This window comes from Rana temporaria, chromosome 1 (genome assembly GCF_905171775.1).
Source record: "Rana temporaria chromosome 1, aRanTem1.1, whole genome shotgun sequence".
NCBI classification, from domain to species: domain Eukaryota; kingdom Metazoa; phylum Chordata; class Amphibia; order Anura; family Ranidae; genus Rana; species Rana temporaria.
The window spans coordinates 81,304,556-81,320,030 of record NC_053489.1 but is presented as its reverse complement, the minus strand read 5'-3'; the positions used below and the strand labels follow the sequence as shown (position 1 = coordinate 81,320,030).

General features: G+C 45.5%; 1 non-coding gene across 1 annotated transcript; it reads left to right on the top strand.

Annotated features, from left to right (window-relative positions):
- The first annotated feature begins 243 nt into the window (after positions 1 to 243).
- On the top strand, positions 244 to 402 carry LOC120925720. The gene has a single exon (XR_005746921.1). It is a non-coding gene; the product is annotated as a U1 spliceosomal RNA (small nuclear RNA).
- Positions 403 to 15,475: the final 15,073 nt, after the last annotated feature.

Sequence of the window (15,475 nt, the reverse complement as noted above, 5' to 3'; positions counted from 1 at the left end):
CCGGGGGCTGGGGGCAGGTTTAACATCACTGGGGGGGGCAGGGTAATGATGTCAGCAAAGCAATTTGACCACACCCACTATTCACTGTGGCACACTTTGCAATTACTACAATTATCCGCATTACTACTCTCCTTGGGGGCACCCAAAGGTGTCCCAGGCTGCTAAAGTCTTCGGGTTTGGCTTGAAGAAACAATGGCAACCCTATGGCAGCCCATAAAACTCTATGACAGCTGCTGTAGCTTGTAGCTTACCTGGCAGGGGAGACACCATGATCATGAAGGCGGTTCTCCCAGGGCGAGGCTCGGCCATTGCACACTCTAGGCCGTGCTGATCGTGGTTGTCTTCCCTGGCGCTTCTCGGCCTTTTGGCTGGGACTGGGTGTGGTATCTGTCCTTATCAGTTGTCAGCGGAGCGCTGAAGCACCTCCTACATGGGGAGGGTGGATGCAATCCAATGACGTCATTGCACCTGGAAGGATGGTTTCAGCAGGGACTATGCTGTGCTGCCCGACAGAATACTGGGGGCCGGCCCATGGTTGAGTCTGAGCCATCTGGAAGGGTGCTTCTGGTGAGGATGGGTACTGCGCTTGGTCTTGGTCTTTTTGCCGAGTTCTAGTCTGGCCTTCTGGCTGGCTGGTGTAAGTGCTATCTCTGTCAGCGATCCGGTTGGAGGAGCTGGTAATGCCCTGGGATAAGACGGGGTAGAGCCATGCAAATCCGCTGGGTTGACGGAGGGTCTGGAGGGGCTAGTATTGGTGGAGGCTGTTACCTGAGCGGCAGTTCTCCCCAAGAAAACCTTGAAGGGCTCTCTAGCTGGCAGGGGTGGAGGGCTGCACTGGCCGGTCGGGGGGTCGGATATGGAACGAAAAGCCTATGGTGCATGTGCCCCTGGAGTGGCAGTCCAGGGGTATCTGAAGATCACTGTGTGTGAGGGACACATTGATTTAAGGATACCACGGTCACTGCACCAGATACACGCTTTTTTTAGCACCTGCCTCCTGGGCCGGGCCTTTTGGCTAGGACCGGAGGAATTTTTTATTCCTGGCCGGAGGGCCTGGTCATTGTTTCACCACAATGGCCACTTCTTTCACTCTCCTCTCCACTATCCCTTCCCCCACTTTATTTTATTTAAGCCTGTGTTTGTCACTTTTTTGTCTTTTTTTGTTGTGCACGTTTTGTCACTGTGTGATTAGTAGGGTGCGGGTCCTCGGGCCAGCCCTGAACGTCTTGGGAGTGGGTGGACATGGCCTTCTGGCTTAGTTCGCCTGCTCTCATGGGGTCTCCCTTCGGGGGAGCCCCACCTAGTACTGGGAGGGTTCTGTTTCGGCAGTCCCTCCGAGGAAGTTGGGTCCGTGTCGGCTTCGGTTGCTCGAACCACAGTACCTCAGTCCCCGTCTGGAGCCTAACGCCCCGGGGGATCAGGGTTTGGGTCCCTCTTCACAGGAGGACCACTTGACGTTGCACCCGTCTGCACGTTTTTGTGAACACTCTTTATGTGTGTGCACATTTTTTCTGCACCGGGTGGAGTTTTTTGGGTGTGTTCACACGCCATAGGCTTTTCAAAAAAAAAAAAAAGCTGCTGTAGCTTGTTGGGGCTGGATACTGCACCTAGCAGTACTTATGTTCAGAGCACCTAGAGATGAATGGCTAGACTACAAGAGGATGCTACTGTGCCATCCATGAAGCATAATGGACCAAGGCAAAATGCCCAGTGTATACAGGTGATAACATAGCTCAATGATTGATAAAAATTGATAAAAAATGTATTTCATCTTTCATTGGAATAGTGCTACCATACACCCAACTAATAGCACATGAAATTGGGGTTGCCCAACATGGTCACCACATGCCCGACTTCAATACTGTGCAAAACTTTTAGTGTGAAGATATTCTGCAAAGTAAGAATGCTTTCAAAAATATGTATTTTAATTGTATATTTTTATCAATTTACAAAATGCAAAGTAAGCGAAACAGAAGAAAAATCTAAATCAAATCAATATTTGGTGTGAATACCCTTTGGCTTTAAACCGGCTGATTGATTCCTAAGCACGCGACCATTTTTAATGTCCTAGAAAAAACAAAGTTTTTCTCGATGTGATTCTTGTCAAGTCTGCCTTGCATACACACGATCGTGGAAAAAAAAATGCTTGAGCAAAGCGCGGTGACATACAACACGTACGACGGCACTATAAAGGGGAAGTTCCATTCAGATGGCGTCACCCTTTGGGCTGCTTTTGCTGATTTCGTGTTAGTAAAAGCTTGGTGAGAGGCGATTTGCGCTTTTCAGTCTTCCTGCTTTTCAGTCTGTTACAGCGTGCCGAATGTGCAAATACTAGTTTTATCAGAACAAGTGCTCCCGTCTCATAACTTGCTTCTGAGCATGTGCGTTTTTTTCCTGTCGTTAAAGCCTACACACGACCGTTTTTCACAACGTGAAAAACGACGAGAAAATTTAAAGCATGTTCTAAATTCTTAATGGCCAGTTTTCACATCGAGAAAAATGCTCTGGAGCCTACACATGATCGTTTTTAATGACCATTTTAAAAAACGCAATTTTTCTCGTCGTGAAAACCGGTCGTGTCGGCATTATACTTGCACAGTTTTTTACACATGCAATAAGTCAGGGGTTTTCTAGGATTAGAGTCAGGTGTATAATTTAACCATTATACCAAGTGGGTGCCAATGATCATCAATATGTAGGTTGAAACACAGTTAATAACTGAAACTGAAACAGCTGTGGAGGAGGCCTAAAACTGGGTGAGGAACAGACGAACTCTGCTACTAAGGTGAGGTTGGGAAAGACAGTTTCATGACAGAGGTCGTACACCATGGCAAGACTGAACTTAGCAACAAGTGACAAGGTAGTTCTACTGCATCAGCAAAGTCTTTACCAGACAAAGGTTTCAAAGTAAACTGGAAGTTAAAGATGTGCTGCGCAATCTGTTTTGAAGAAGCACAAAGAAATTGACAATGTTGAGGACTGTAAGTGCAGTGGTCAGCCAAGGAAACCTAATGCAACAGATGAAAGCCACATCATGCTTACATCATGCTTACATCATGCTTACTTCCCACTGAGGTGGGGGGCGCTGGAACCGAGCGGAGGCGAACGGCGCCGATCAGCGCCGTTTGGAAATGCATGGAAAGGCCCGAGGACAACTCGGCTGTCCTTGGCATGTCTCAGGAACAAGGTCTTTCCGAGGTTTGCCGAGGTCAGCCAAGGTGTCCTCGGACCTTTTTGGCTGTTTCCATGGGCTCTCCGGCGCTCCCCCGTCTCTGGCCGCATGCGGTATTGCATGACATTGAAGTCAATGTGGAACGAATTATTTTAATTTCCATTGACTTTAATGTGGAAACTCGCTTTGATATGCGAGTACTTTGGATTATGAGCATTCTCTTGGAACGGATTATGCTCGTAATCCGAGGTTCCACTGTATCTCATTACTCAAGTCCTAGCTCTGTAGTTCCTGCAAGCCTCTCACTTGAAGGTGAGAGCACAAAACCCCGCTCTGTTGCTCTCTATTCTCTGGCTCCGGGCTGTCTGCTCTCCTGTGACTCCACCCATGCCTTATATAGACAAAAAACACTATAAGACCACCTTCCAGGAGGAGTTAGAATTAAAGGGAACCTAACCTCTGTCTATCCAAAGCTTAGCGGTAAGGTACCATCGGATGCCGCGTACACAGAATCATTTTTCGGCATGTAGAAAAAACAAAGTTTTTCCAACTTCATCATTAAAACGACGTTGCACACACACCATCGTTTTAAAAAAATGGTCTAGCAAAGCGCGGTGACGTACAACGCGTACGACGGCACTCTAAAGGGAAAGTTCCATGCGGATGACGCCACCCTTGGGGCTGCTTTAGCTGATTCCGTGTTAGTAAAAGACGATTTGCGCTTTTCTGTCTGTTACAGCGTGATGAATGTGCGTACTCCATTACGAATGGTAGTTTTATCAGAACGAGCGCTCCCACCTCATAACTTGCTTCTGAGCATGCGCAGGTTTTTAACGTCGTTTTAGCCCACACACATAATTTTTTACAACCCGAAAAACGACATTGTTTAACCACTTAAGACCCGGATCTTTAGGCAGGTAAAGGACCTGGCCAGTTTTTGCGATTCGGCACTGTGTCGCTTTAACTGACAATTGCGCGGTTGTGTGACGTGGCTCCAAAACAAAATTGGCGTCCTTTTTTCCCCACAAATAGAGCTTTCTTTTGGTGGTATTTAATCACCTCTGCGGTTTTTATTTTTTGCGCTATAAACAAAAATAGAGCAACAATTTTGAAAAAAATTCAATATTTTTTACTTTTTGCTATAATAAATACCCCCCAAAAATATATAAAAAAAAATTGTTTTCCTCAGTTTAGGCCGATACGTATTATTCTACCTATTTTTGGTAAAAAAAAATCGCAATAAGCGTTTATCGATTGGTTTGCGCAAAATGTATAGCGTTTACAAAATAGGGGATAGTTTTATTGCATTTTTATAAAAAACATTTTTACTACTAATGGCGGCGATCACACACAGCTCTCCCCGTTCTTCATCTCCGTGGACCGTTCGCGGAACTCCTGCGGCAATCGGGTCCACGGGTCCTGCGGTCACGGAGCTTCAGACCGGGTCGCGGGCGCGCGCCCGTGACCCACGGCTGGGCACTTAAAGAGGACATACCTGTACGTGCTTGTGCCCAGCCATGCCATTCTGCTGACGTATATGTGCAGGAGGCGGTCCTTAAGTGGTTAAAACGTCGTTAAAAAATGCAGCATGTTCGAATTTTTTTTTGTCGTTTTTCAGAACCCGAAAAATGATGTGAAGCCCACACACGATCATTTTAAATGACATTTTTTAAAAGCAACGTTTTTTTCATGCCGAAAAATGATCGTGTGTACGCGGCATTACACTTTCTCATATTTTTATTTTGCTTTCATAATGATTTGTCCCTTTAATGCAACCCTGTAATTCTATTTTCTGTTTTTAGGGCTTGAATTCAGAGCTGAAATGTGCCACTGGAGGTAAACATCAGCCTCCTACCCCCTTTCTGTGTAGTGAACTTACCTCCTTGGACAAAAAGAACATTCTCATTGGGCAATATAATGGAATGTTATCAGTACCAAGCCCCTGGGAGGTGGGCTTTATTTAGAAGTGAGCAGGCCCGTCGGAACAAGACAGGCAAAACAAGCAACTGCTTGGGGCCCCGAGCTGGCCTGGGGCCCCCAAGCCGGAGCCCGTTCCGCGGCAGGGATGGGGGCTTTCGTTTGCTAAGGGGAGAGAGAAGGCAGAGGCAGCCTGAGACTGTGGACTGCCCCGCGCTCGCCTATCCAGGAACAGAGAGAATGTAGGGAGGTGGGGCAGACACTGCTGACACCAAGTGAGAGAAGGTCGTGGAGGAGGAGCTGTGTTGGGACACCGGCTGTGGGGGGGACTCTGATGGGGACACCACTTGCTATGGGGGGAACTCTGATGGGGACACCACTTGCTGTGGGGGGGGGACTCTGATGGGGACACCACTTGCTGTGGGGGGGACTCTGATGGGGACACCTGCTGTTGGGGGACTCTGATGGGGACACCACTTGCTGTGGGGGGACTCTGATGGGGATACCTTCTGTGGGAGGGACTCTGATGGGGACACCTGCTGTGGGGGGACTCTGATGGGGACACCTGCTGTGGGGGGGACTCTGATGGGGGCACCTGCTGTGGGGGGGACTCTGATGGGGGCACCTGCTGTGAGGTAGGAGGGGGAGGGGGGAGTAATAAGTATGTTGGATTTAGTTATTGTGCACCTTTTGTATGTATATTAATTGATTTTATGGTACAGTGGTGTTTTTTTCAAATGTTCAATTGTTGAAAATGTTCAAATTTTATGCACATTATATGCAACAGCAGTATTTGCACTGTAAACATTTTTTATTTATATAACATGTAGGTGAACTTAAACTGTATCGCTATGCTGTGGTTCCTGTAGGCTTTTCGGTTGCGTGCGCGGGGGGGGGGGGGGGTGGGATTTGGGGGCCTCCATGTCCATTTTGCTTGGGGCCTTCAAATTCCTTCAAACGGCCCTGGACGTGAGGGAAGTTAATACTTTGGTAATATACTAAAGCCAGGGTGACAGGGACACACAGAAAATGTTTTACTGGCTTACAAAATTACATAGTTACATAGTTACATAGTTACATAGTTAGTCAGGTTGAAAAAAGACACAAGTCCATCCAGTTCAACCACAAAATTAATAGTATGCTTGAAAAAAGGTTATCAAGTAAACTAGGCATAGTATTAAAAAATGGTTGTTCAGGACTAGGCTTATGTTCAAAACTGTCAAATGGTCCTTTTCAGCAGGGACATCCTTTATTTTAATAAATAGCAGACTGTGCAGGAATTCTGTTAGATATTAGAAAGCCACCAATGGTTTAACAACCTACTATAGCCTAATATTGTTATTAGACTCCATTGTTATTGAGTCTGTGTCTCCATTCCTTCTTACAGGGTTATAACAAAGATTTCACTCTGTGACACATAGAATCAGTGGCGGCTGGTGCTCAAAGTTTTTGGGGCGGCGCAAAAAAAAAAAAAAAAAAAACAATTGCAGCCTCACTGTGCCCATCAAATGCAGCTACTGTGTCCATCAAATGCAGCCACTGGGCCCATCAAATGCAGGGCGGGTGATCCAGACCAGTCTAAGGTTCCTAGCATAGCCACCTACAGAAATCTCTGTGAAATATAAGTATTCGGCATGGCAGCAACCAAGCAAATATAAAATATGTGTTTTGGTGGAGTTAATGGTTTGAGTTAACAACCCACCAAATCCAACCCTATTTCTTATTTTTATGTGGGAATTTTCAACCTTAGGTAAACACTAGGAGTGTGTAAACCAGCCATCAGCCTGGATAACATATGATTAGCACCATCCTGAAAATTGGGACTAGAACAATATGTTGCTGTTGAATTTGAGAACACTTGTAGCAGTCAATCTTCTTGGTCCTGTCAATGTTTTTCTTTCAGCATATAAAGTATTGTGGGGTGTATTGCACTCTCTGCTTACCATGTCTGCCACTAGTCAGGAGTGGTAAATGTGGTTCACCACTGTGAACATGGCGATGCCCAGCCCACAGTGAGAATAAAGTATGTACAAGGACTTACCTTACCTCACTATGCGTTAGTATGTTTGCCCAGAGATACTTACTGTAATCTTCTCAACATTAATCTGTCTTTTGTTTTCCCTTTACAAAATGTAACTGTGATAATTACTCTTGTATCATTTTCAAAAGTCTTGAAATTTTGATTTGAGTAAAACAAAATTTGAATTAATTTATTTTAGATTTGAATTAAATTATTTAAAATCATGTTTAGGTTTGAGCAGAACAGAACTCGATTCAACTTTGATTTCCAATAAAATTTGTGGTGGTCTAATTTTGTGATGACCTATAATGGTGGACACATTATGGTGGTATCTAAGATAACTTGGTAATAAATAAGACCATATACTACTCGTTGCTCTAGGACTAGACATTGCCATACAAACAGTTCTTTGTCTGTCCCTGACTTAGTGACAAAGGTTTATCCCGCTATTCCAGGAATGCACATACAAATTCATTCCACTAGGCTGAGCTTACTGTGAGTCAACACAACAGTGAACTGCAAAGACCCTACCTTCATAACATTGGGCTCATCTACAGTACATACAACCCAACCATAAAAGAAAGAATGAATGGGTCGTGTTTCACTCCCTAAGGTTTATTGATTTCACCCTGTAAATTGCAACTAGCATCAATAATAGAAAATATTGAAGCTGTTGGACAGCCACCAGCTATCATTTTCAGCAGAGGCCAAAAAATCACACTCCTTGTATTCCTCTCAGTGTAGGTACCTTTGTGTGCTACTAAAATTAAATAAAACCTCAAAATCCCAGTGAAAATGTGTGAATCAATTATGGAAAAGTCGCCAATGCTGAACCATCTTACACAAAACAAAGATCTGTAAAAAAAAATCGGGCTTATAGGCAGATTCAGAGAGAGTTAACTCTGAATCTGCGCCGTCGTAAATTTAAGCGTATTCTGGAAACCAGATACGCTTAAATTAGGCTAAGATACGAGCGGCGTAAGTCTCCTACGCCGTCGTATCTTAGGGTGCAAATTTACGCTGGCCGCTAGGCTAGGCTAGATTTTCCGCATTGAATATGCAAATGAGCAAGATACGCCGATTCACGAACGTACGTACGCCCGTCGCATTTAGTTACGCTGTTTACATAAGACATACGCCGGCGTAAAGATAAAGCTGGTATCTAGGTGGCGCAGCCCATGCAAAGTATGGACGTCGGAACAAGCGTATCTTTTTATGTTGTTTGCTTAAGTCATACGCGAATAAGGCTGTGCGTAAGTTACGTTCTTGTCGTAGGCAGTGTTCAACGTATCTTAGACATTCTATCCGACGCATGCGCACTGGGATACGTCCACGGACGGCGCATGCACCGTTCGTTCAAAACGTCAATCACGTCGGGTCACGGTTCATTAGCATAAAACACGCCCACCTCTTCACAATTTGAATTAGGCGCGCTTACGCCGGCTGATTTACGCTACGCCGCCGTAACTTAGGACGCAAGTGCTTTGTGAATACAGCACTTGCCTCTCTAACTTACAGCAGCGTAGCGTTTATGAGATACGCTACGCCTGCCTAACGTTAGGCACAGGTACGTGAATCTAGCTATTAGACTCTAAACTCCCCTAACACCATGTTGCATCAAATTAAAAGAGAAAAACAATAAAAAAAAAATGAATACATCTACCAGTTGGCAATCCTTACATGGGAGAGTAATACCATCAAGGCATTTTATTAAAGTATAAAGTCACAATATATAAACAGGGTTAAAAAGAAATTGGGCAATAAACACATCAAATACAAAAAAGAGACCGACACCCTCAATAGAAAATTTATATTTTTATTATACACTGGTTTGTTCATTGATTTTCACTTAAAGGCATAGTGCACTTTTCATTAATAGTGTTTTGTTGGGTCCAATATTCAGGATTAAGTTGCAGCAGTCACAAATAATTACAATTTAGCACAAGGTTATATGTTTTATATATATATATATATATATATATATATATATATATATATATATATATATATATATATATATATATATATATATATATATAAAAAAGGAAAATAAAAATATATTTCATAGTAGAGGAACCATGCGTATTGGGACAGTTAGTAGTATGATAACACCAATGAAAATATTTTTTTTTTTAAGTGGTTAAAGTGGAATAGTGGAACACAGAAACATGCTGTATGTAGATTATAAAATAAGGTTAAGGACAGTAATATGTATTGAAGGATGAGGACAACAAGGTTACAGATACTTTTTTAAAGGAGAGAATAGTGATGGCAGGGCCCACAAATGACACCCTTCCCCCAGAGGTCATCTAGTGTATATGTTTTGCTGTTATTTTAAAAAAAAGGTAGTTTTTCAAATGTCTTCTGGCTGGTCACATAATGTATACATACAAAAAAGAAATAAGCGCGCAACTCCAAACATTAAATGTGCAATCACAAGGGAGTGAAATATTGTTATATCAAAACCATTGAAGTTTAAGTATTTGAGCTTTTGAATAGGCAGCAGCACTCCCCTATTTAAATTCATTTTTCACTCACTCTTGGAAACACGTGATTATTTTTTCTGTGCTTGTTTTCAATCCTGTCCTTGGTGAGTTGTAGGAAGAAAAGAATGGCTGCACACCACAGAAACGTTCCAACGATTTTATTCCACAAAATAGCCAATGATGTTGTGGCGATACGCTCATTCAAGTACTAGGCCTGTGGCAGAGGCCCTGGAGCCAGGTCTGTGGCAGAGGCCTGTTCCTCCCAGCAACTTAAAGTGACACTTCGGCTGCCAGGCTTGTGGCAGAAGTCTGTCCGGGGGCCCTTCACCCACTCTGGCTAGAGTGGCGACGAACGGTGACTACCATTATTATGCTGTTGGGAGCAGGATTGCTCTTTCTATATCAAGGCCTTATACCGCAAGTTCTCTATCGCTTCATCAATCTTTCCTTCCTACTGCATGTTGATGTTGGCTATGTTGGGCCTGAAATAAAGCATTTGAAAACCCTTTCTTCGTGTATTGGACATTCGCTCACTACCTTATTCACCCACTGCACCCCTAGACAACATTGAGGTAACTTAATATGCCGATCCCAACAGCAAACCAGCGTCTCCAGCGGTGGTAGCGCTACACGTGGGGGCTCGTCCGGGATTCGGCTGTTACCTTTGGCAACAAGAAATGTGAGTGAGAATTTACTAAAGAGCGAAGAACATCGTGTGTTTGAACCGTCCGGCTACGAGGGAGTTAACCTTGCACCGCTAAGCTTGGGCGTACGTGCAGTCTAGCACGCACCTACAACGTGTCCGGACAAAGTTCTTCAAGTGGGAGGAGCTACCCTCCCCTGCGCAGGACGTATAATAGAGTTTCGCACCAAGCAGACAAAGCACCGCCCATCCGTAAGGAAGAAGGAGAACCGCATGGTGATGTCTGCCTTCCTGCAACCGGGTGTTGTCGTTCCGCGGTCGAGGCCTACCTGATCAGCACTCTTCGTCAGACTAGCCAAGGGACCCTACAGCAGCCAAACCCTGCGGTTACCTGCCAGCGGAGGAGTTCCATTTATTGGACTTTGGCCTTCTATCGGATGATTCCTTGACTGATGACGGTGACGTTCCTGACTACCTCTTTGAGTCTTGGCTTCCTGAACCGCAGGGCCCCTGAGGATCCCGTACCTCCCGTGGTGCTCGGAGGAGGAAGAAACGCTCCGGCCGGAGCGCGTCGCGTGGGTCCCAGCAGCCGTCCATGGACGTTCTGTGTCAAACCTGGGGAGTCGGTGAGCTCAATGTTGTTCCTATTACTCTCAGCACCCCTGTGCCCCCTGTTGCTCCCCCACTAAAGAGGGCACCGGACGCAATAGTGCTGCCAGGACGCGGGGACCTACATACTTTGCCAAGTTTGGCCAGGCTGCAGCGTTTGGTGATCCAGAGAGTTGCTGCTCAGCATGGGTATGAGTACCCGTATGTGCCACCTTCCCTTTTGCTACTGATTGATCGAGAACGGGAAGCTTGGTGCCAAGAGGCCATATGGTCGCACCTGAAAATACCTCGTATCTTGGTGGGTGCCGACCCAAGGCTCCACTCACTAAGGGCTAAATTCGAATGCTGCCACCGCGACTGGAGTTGGGGCCACCACATTTACAGCGATTGAGTTGTGTTGAAGTCACCTGGAAGAGAAGACCAGGTGTTCTCAATCACCACAACCACTGCTGATGGCACCATCCTCATCTTGCCTGATCCTCGATTTTAATAGGAAAAAAAATGCAGACTTTGTATGGCCTGTTTACTTTCTGGAAGTTTGGACAAGGATTCTTGCCCCCCACTCATCTTGTTTCTTTCCCAGTTGTCCCTTTTCCCCCTGCTCCTTCAGATCCACATTGACATTTTTTGTGAAGAACTCTTGGGAGGGGTTGGGTTCAGTCAGTTATAGGGGGGTCCTTGCCACCTTCTATGCAGCAGTACGGGAAGATTCCACAAAACAAAGGAACTGTGCTACTATTTTTTCTTCCGCTTCCCTTTTGCTGCTACTTTTTGCACTTGAACTGAACTGCCGCAGTACCAGCGCACTGACCGCTAGGGGCAGTGTTCTGCAATGTTTACATTGCGGGACAGAAATGTATGTTACGTTTCTTTACAGTTCTATATTCTTGCAAACAGAGTAATATGCTCAAGCACTTACATTTAGGACTCTTCGGGAGGAAGGGAAATTTCGAGTTCAGGCGTGAGCGTGCAGTTTCAATTCTGACCTTAGAGGGTGTATATAGAGATTTATATTGATACATTAGGACGTATATTGTGTATTTTTGTGTGCTCTTTTATATCTTTTCTATACAGGTTTTTCTGGACCCACCTACTATCAACACTGCGGAGAATGGGCAGCTAGATAGATAGGGTTGTGTATGTTTGTATGTCTCCTGTTATTTAACTAATGTCAATATTGTAATGCAATGTTTTACATTCTGTCCTTTCTTCTTTTCCTCCTTTCTCTGTACTGTTTAGCAGGTATCAGGCTGGCATTCAGGCTTGAATGCCTTAGGACACTGGGGACAGTGTCATTTCAAGTGTGGGGAGTACGTGTAGCGCTACTGGTTTGTTGTTGGGATCGGCATATTAAGTTACCTCAATGTTGTCTAGGGGTGCAGTTGGTGAATAAACTAGTGAGCGAATGTCCAATACACGAAGAAAGGGTTTTCAAATGCTTTATTTCAGGCCCAACATAGCCAACATCAACATGCATTAGGAAGGAAAGGTTGATGAAGCGATAGAGAACTTGCGGTATCAGGCCTGGATATAGAAAGAGCAATCCTGCTCTCAACAGCATAATAATGGTAGTCACCGACCTGGCTCTAGGGCCTCTGCCACAGGCCTATTACTTGAATGAGCTAAACGGACGAATTGAGCAAATCCTCCCAGTAGATTGAACATAGGTCACCGGATGACAGCAAAGAGTACCTTGTCAGCATTTCAGTCACCAGATCCCTGATGGTTCGTTCAAGCTCTGTTGGACAACTTGCCTCCGGGTTCTCCTCAAGCCGACCCCCCCAATCGAGCGGCACCCAGCCTGGGATCTTCTCAGTAAAGCGGGGGACCCAGTAAGTCACTGGGGCCCCTCTCAGCAGTTTGGAGCTCCGCATAGCATACGACCCCGGCCTGGAAGGCCATCGCCGGGGTCCGTTGGATGCCTGCACCCTGAAGGTGGATGTCGCACCTGGAACCTAGAACCCGTGGGAAGAACCAAAAAAGATGGCGTCTGCCACAGACATACCCCTCCCCAGCATGCCCTACGAGGGAAAAACTCCTCTAATTGGCTGCTGGGGAAAAGTGGCTCTGCCAGAACCCCTCTAGCGCCACCTGTCGCCCAGGGGTGGAAACAACACCCCTGGAGCGCAGACTGACCAACAGGACAGTTCTGGAATGACAGCAGCCCATAATTTAACAAATTGTGAATGGGAGCAAATAACTCTCCCATTCCCCACTAACTTTAGCGTAGTGACCATACTGAAAGTAAGGGGGCGCTACAAATATATATGATTTATGGGAATAAATTATGGCAATCAATACTTGTCTGTTTAGTATCACTTTAACACTGCAAATTCCAAGATGTTTGATGTCAAGAGAATCATAACTGACTTAAAGCAGCATCAATTGTAGGTAAACTATTATTAAAAAATTTTTTCCAAATAGTTGCTTTCCTGCAGTTTCCTTTATTTGGCCCCGTGTGGCTACAACACAATAATTAGTGCATAAACAGGAGTGTAAAAAACGTCAATGTTTATTTAACATCCAAAAGTATTGCACTTACAATAGGTGAGTGTCAGCTTGGCACTAAGCATAACACGCTCAATCTCTGTAACACTGCCAGCAGCGGCTGTATGACCGCGCCACGAGCAGACAAGCTGTGCAGGATGACGTCACAATCCAAGCTACACCTTTACACATTTTAGCATCAAGCCGCCATTGGAGGCCTCAGAAAGAGGTCACATGGTAATTATTGAGAAGTTTAAACAGCACTTTAGAATTTTTTTTTTCCCTTTGACAGTTGTGGGTCCCTGCAGAGTGTTTTCGTGAACTGCACTTTATGAATTCTATTTGGCACATATATGATTTTTATGTATTGTCACATCTGTTTCTTTAAGGTTTTAGTTATATATTTTATGCACTAATAGTGATTAATTTTTGAGGTTGTAATTCTTGATTAGCATTCTATTTATTCATTTGTGTAGTCACATGAATATGTTGTATTATTTTTCTTGAGTATTTACAGTATATGGTCACATATAGCGCGTATACACTTTATATTTCAAATAGACTACTAGTCTTTTAGTAACTGCAGCTGACAGCTGATTCATCAAGTCTTCACTGATTTATCCAGTTGGCGCACATTATTCTTTTGTATATTGTCAGGAGAATTACTGCACATTATTAGCGTGAGCCAGGAGGCCAGTAACTCTCTTCCCTGAGGGAGGTATCTACAAGCTGGTCATTCACACAGAAAAGCTCAAGTCCAGTGGTTCTCAACCATGTCACCAAATACCCCCAACAGGACATGTTTTGGGAGTTTCTCTTAGATAAAATAGCTGTCCAAAATACCAAACCATTGACTCAGATTTAAAGCACCTGTGCAAGATAAAGGAAAACCTGCAAGCATGCAAACATGGCCTGTTGGGGGTACTCAGAGGCGTATCTAGTGGAAATGGCGCCTATGGCAAGCACCGAAAATGCGCCCCTTTCAAAACATTCACCCCCCACAGTAGTGTAGTAGTATATCCTCCTCTGCCCAATTTACCCCCACAGTAGTGTAGTGTCCTGACCTCCTTTGTTGTGGAGGAGTGCCACTGCCTTAGAGCAACCAAGACCGTCACAGAGTGCCTTGCCTCCATCACACCATCCCTCCTTCCTCCATGATCTATCCCTTCTGTATCACACCATCCCTCCCGCCTCCATCCCTCCTGTCACTATCACACCATTCATCCTTCCTCCATGAGCCATCCCTCCTGTCACCATCATACCATCCCTCTGGCCTCCAGAATCCATCCCTCCTGTCACCAACACACCATCCATCCTTCCTCCATGAGCCATCCCTCCTGACACCATCCATCCTTCCTCCATGAGCTATCCCTCCTGTCACCATCACACCATCCTTCCTGTCACCATCACACCACCCTTCCTGTCACCATCACACCATCCTTCCTGTCACCATCACACCATCATTCCTGTCACCATCACACCATCCTTCCTGTCACCATCACACCATCCTTCCTGTCACCATCACACCATCCTTCCTGTCACCATCACACCATCTTTCCTGTCACCATCACACCATCCCTCCTGTCATCATCACACCATCCCTCCTGTCACCATCACACCATCCTTCCTGTTACCATCACACCATCCCTCCTGTCATCATCACACCATCCCTCCTGTCACCATCACACCATCCCTCCTGTCACCATCACACCATCCCTCCTGTCACCATCACACCATCCCTCCTGTCACCATCACACCATCCCTCCTGTCACCATCACACCATCCCTCCAGCCTCCATGAGCCATCTTTCCTGACACCATCCATCCTTCCTCCATGATCCATCCCTCCTGTCACCATCACACCATCCCTCCCGCCTCCAGGATCCATCCCTCCTGTCACCATCACACCATCCCTCCCGCCTCCAGGATCCATCCCTCCTGTCACCATCACACCATCCAACCTTCCTCCATGAGCCATCCCTCCTGACACCATCCATCCTTTCTCAATGAGCCATCCCTCCTGTCACCATCCATCCTTTCCTCCATGAGCCATCCCTCCTGTCACCATCCATCTTTCCTCCATGAGCCATCCCTCCTGTCACCATTACACCATCTCTCCTTCCTCCATGATCCATCCCACCT